Raw genomic sequence first — 5,171 nt, 5'->3', positions numbered from 1 at the left:
ACTTTCGAGTTGCGATTTTTGTTTACCCCTTTTTCTACAAAGGCTCTTAGTTATAATCAATCATTCATACTACTATACGTACTAATTTTTATTTTAGAGGTCGTAATACCTTGCCATCTTTGAATTATGACATAAGCATAAGACTGAGTATGGTAGGGTGTTACAATCTCTCTTCTTAGATCTAGGTTTAATTCATGCTTTGATTCACTTTTCATTTACCAATTCTTAATCTTCTCCTCCTCCTCTTTCTAGTTATGTACTTTAATTCTTGTAATTCTTCACTTTGTTATGGATAGATTGTTGTTCTTTTATTTTCTTTCAATAATGCAATTTGAGGTAATTCATGATAATTGTGATTTCCTTGATTGTTGTTGTTAATTCTTTGCAATAATTGTTGTTAGATTCTATTCTTGTTCTCAATTTACCATGCTTTTCTTTTGTACCTTCCAAGTGTTTGATGAAATGCTTGGTTGGATTTTAGTGTAGGTTTTGTTCCTCTTGGCCTAGGTAGAGTAATTAGTGACTATATCTTGCCAAGAGCTTTGCTAGTTGTTAGTTTATTTTCTTTGCCATTTATATTTCTTGTCTAAAATCTTAAAAACCCCAATTATAACTCACAACCAATAACAAGACACTTCATTACAAATCCTAGGGAGAACGACCCGAGGTTTAAATACTTCGGTTTATAGATTTTAGGGGTTTGTACTTGTGACAAACAAATTTTTGTATGAAAGGATTATTGTTTGGTTTAGAAACTATACTTTACAACGAGATTTCATTAGTGAAATTCTAAACCGTCAAAAATCCAATCATCAATACCCTTCTCAACATCAATTTCAAGCGTCTTGGAAGGAGGCTCTATGACTTGACCTTCCCATGGAGGTTCCGCATCTCCTAAGTTCTCAACCACTTCCTCTTTAACTATTGCGGCTTTGTCCAGTTGTTTTAGTATAAAATCGTACTCCTCCTTGATGATTTCCTTTTTATGACAACTCCCTTCAACTACTCCTTCATCTTTAAGGGTCTCTCTTACCTCCACATTTTGGGCCTCCTCTTACTCCTCTGGAAATAAGGCCGCGTGTAACCGATCCATTGTGATTGCGTCCCTAAGACGATCCCTTCTCTCTTGTTCCATGTCAATAGTATCATTGGGATCATGTTGCTCTTGGATTGATGGATATGGGTATTCTTGCACGGAGGGTGGCGGTGCACTAAAGCTTGAGGGTTGAATATTGAAGGTGGAGGGTTAGTCCCTGCGGGATATAAGATATTAAAGTTTAGAGGTGAGACCAATGAGATTAGAGATAAGTGTCTTGTTATCCAATAGAGGTTGAGGTGGATAGGAGGGTTCATTTGTTGGAAAGAATGGTTTATGGTAGGAAGGTGGTTCTTCTTTATAAGGATAAGGAGATGGTGTATATTGAGGTGGTGGTTCTTGGGAGTAATTGTGCTGGAATGGGGGTGGTTCTAAGTATGGTTCATAAGGTGGATAAGGGTTAGGGTCATATGGAGGTGAATGGTGGAAAGGGGCTTGTGAGTATGGTAGTTCCAAGTTATGTTGAGGAGGGGGCTCATAGGTATAATGTGGTGGGTGTTGATTGTCACGGAAAGATCCACCATAACCATTGCCTTGATATGCATCACAGAATGGTTGTTGATAGTCTATTGGAGGTGGTTGTTGCCAAGAGGGTTGATCAAATCATTGTGACTCCTCCCATCTTTGATTCTTCCATCCTTGATGCATATTCTCATTGTAATCTCCTCTTCCTGCAACACAATTGTAACCAGACTCATAGCCAAAGGGGTGAGAGTTCATGGTAGCTAAAAAAGAAAAACAAAAACTAGTAAAAATAAGCAACTAATTCCTAAACAAACAAAAACTAGAAAACAAGCAAAAGCAAATATTTACAATAACCAATAATAAGGTACACGTTTGCAATTCCCCAGCAACAACGCCATTTTGATGAACCGACTTTTGTGTGGTCTAGAATTTCACAAATAAGTTCTCATTGAAAGTATAGCTTCTAAACCAACAAGAATCCTTTCATACAAAAGATTGTTTGTCACAAGCAACAAAACCTCTAAAAAGTAATAACCGAAGTATTCAAACCTCGGGTCGTCTCTCAAGGAATTGCAGGAAAGTGTACTTATAATTGGTTATGAAAAAGTATATTTTTGGGGTTGAAGAATGGAAAAATAAATGATTAGAAATTAAAGCAAGAAAAATTAACAAGAGGTTTTATGTAATTAAAATAAAGACCTTGGCTTGGAGAAGATTAATCGGAAGTTTTATCCTTGTTGGATTTTCCAAGATTAATAATAATAGGTCGTTGTTTCTACTTAGTTAACAAAGTCAAGTTGAGAACCAACTTCTATTCACAAGTCCTAATCCTCTCCCTTGGGAAGGATTAGCGTTAATGACTAGAGAGCCAGCCAACAATTCCCAATTACGATTTAACTCTTGATTCTTTCAACTCAAGGGTCTCCAAATATTAATCAATTCCAAAGCCAAGTTGAAAGCCTACTCCATTGACATGGATGCCAATTTTGCATACATGTAAAGGGAGTAGGAAGAGGACATGATAATAAAACTCAATCGAAAATAATCAACAAATAATGAAAATTAAATAGAAAAGTATTTTTGCATTAATTAATTCCAAAATCGAAGATATCCATATAACTCTAAACAAAGTAAATAGGAAATAAAAGAGTAAAGGAATAGGAAACAAACTAGAATGATAAAAACTCTACGGAGGTAGTAACTTTCTTCAATTATCCAATCCAAAACGTAGAACTAGGAATCCTAAAACCTAGAGAGAGGAGAAAGCCTCTATCTAGAAACTACATCTAAAACCTAAATTGTGAATAATGAGAAGTGTTCCTTCAATCCTCCACTATGCAGCCTCTAATCTGTGTTTTCTAGGTCGAAAACTGGGTAAAAAACAGCCCAGAAATCGCCCCCAGCGATTTCTGCAGTTGCAGTACGTCGCGCATGTCGCGCGTACGCGCCAGGTGCGCGTGCGCTTCAAGTGCGCGAACGCGTCACCTAGCTGCATAGCAACTATGAAAAATTATATATCATTTTGAAGCCCCCGATGTTAGCTTTCCAACGCAACTGAAACCGCCTCATTTGGACCTTTGTAGCTCGAGTTATGACCGATTGAGTGCAAAGAGGTCAGGGTTGACAGCTTTACAGTTCCTTCAGTTTCTTGTATTCCTTCCACTTTTGCATGCTTCCTTTCCATCATCTAAGCCATTTTTTGCCCTGTAATCTCTGAAAACACTTAACACACATATCATGGCATCGAATGGTAATAAGAGAGGATTAAAATTAGCTAAATTAAGACCAAAGAAACATGTTTTCAATCATAGCACAAAATCAGGAAGAAAAATGTAAAACATGTGATTTATATGAATAAGTGTGAGAATAGTGGATAAAATCCACTCAATTAAGCACAAGATGTACCACGAAATAGTGGTGCATCACGAACATATAAATTACATTATTTTTGCTACCTAAATTCTTAGTTTAATAGTAATATCACTATGAACAATTAGGGTTTTTCATGACTCATCCAAGAACTGGATGAGTTTACCAAGACATAGCCAAGAGTTTAGGGATGGCGTCAATAAATTCTTGGATTATGCTTACTCTGTTGAAAATTCTCAAGGAGAGAAAATTATATGTTCTTGTGCAAAATGTTGCAACTTCCTTTTGGGTCAAAGACAATCTATTTATAGCGATTTGATATGCTTTGGATTTGTCAAGGGCTATACACGATGGGTTAATCATGGAAAAAGTTTAATTGGTATGGATGTCGATACTGGTGATACCGATGAGATTTATTCATGTGATGACATTGAAGTCTTGCTAAACGAAAGGTTTAGGAATGTAGCAGATGTTGAGGGAGAAAAAGAAGGTATGAACGAAGATGTAAAGAAGTTCTACAATTTGGTTGACATAGCTAGCAAAGAACTATATCCTAGTTGCAAGGGATTTTCTACGTTATTTTTCACTATCTGACTCTAGCAAGGAACTATATCCTGGTTGCAAGGGATTTTCTACGTTATTTTTTACTATCTGACTCTACTTGTTGAAGTGTCTACATGGATGGAGCAATGTCTCGTTCACTTTTCTCCTGGAATTATTAAAAGAGGCTATTCCTAACTTGAATCTCCCTTCTTCTTTCAGCAAAACCAAGGCTATGGTGAAAGATTTAGGTCTTAATTATAAAAAGATTGATGCATGCCCAAGTGATTGCATACTATATTGGAAAGAGCACGAGAATGAAACATGTTGCTATGAATGTGGAACTTCTCGTTGGATTGAGCATGCGGTAGTTGAATGTGACATATCCTCAAAGAAAGCTCACAACATTTCTACAAAGATATTACGACACTTTCCCCTAATTTGCAAGTTTCAAAGGCTATTCATGTGCTTAAAGACTGCTAAGAATATGAGTTGGCATCAGGAAAAAGTGTAAAAAGGATGGAAAGCTAAAGTATCCTGCCGATGGTCAATCATGGAAGGATTTTGATACTAAATTTAATCATTAATATTCTAATTAAAAATTATAAGAATATTTTAGACAAAGTATTTACAATTTTCAAATATATTAAATATGAACCAAACAAAAACTAAAACATTCCTAGACATATTATTAATATTTCATAAATTTTATTTTTACAAACCAAACATAAAAATACTATATACTTGGTAATACTATTTCAAGAAATAATATTTCTAATAATGATATTCCTAGGCATAAAAATTAACCTTTCAATCACACACACCCTAGTAATAATGGGTTAGGGGAATTATATATTTTGAAAAATGAGGAGTTGGAATCCTATAAAAAGGAGACATTTGAATGAAGGATTGAACTCATTGAAAGAATAACTATGTTCTATATCTCAAGTTCAAAACTCAATGCTTTAATGCTTTAATACAATAAACGGTCAAGTGTGTACTTCATTATATTATATTATCCTATGATCTAATATAAAATAAATTAATTAAATCAATGATAAAAATACAAATAGAGTAGTACAGTTGGTCTTTGGTATAATATTTTACAAAATACAAGAGTGAAAACAAGTGTTTTGTTACCCAAATATTAAAGGAGGTCAATGTATGCTTTTAGAAATGGGAGTCCATTGAATTTGACGAA

At 35.0% G+C, this 5,171-nt stretch overlaps 1 long non-coding RNA gene across 1 annotated transcript in view; it reads right to left on the bottom strand.

Moving 5' to 3' along the window:
* Window positions 1-2,646: 2,646 nt before the first annotated feature.
* Window positions 2,647-5,171, bottom strand: part of LOC107469630 (uncharacterized) — a 4,567-nt gene continuing 2,042 nt past the window's right edge. Inside the window, exon 3 of the long non-coding RNA XR_002368358.2 lies at window positions 2,647-3,274. This is a non-coding gene — a long non-coding RNA (uncharacterized LOC107469630). The remainder of the gene's footprint in view (window positions 3,275-5,171) is intronic.

This window comes from Arachis duranensis, chromosome 10, assembly GCF_000817695.3.
Source record: "Arachis duranensis cultivar V14167 chromosome 10, aradu.V14167.gnm2.J7QH, whole genome shotgun sequence".
Taxonomy (NCBI): Eukaryota; Viridiplantae; Streptophyta; class Magnoliopsida; order Fabales; family Fabaceae; genus Arachis; species Arachis duranensis.
This window is presented reverse-complemented; position numbering and strand designations above follow the sequence as displayed.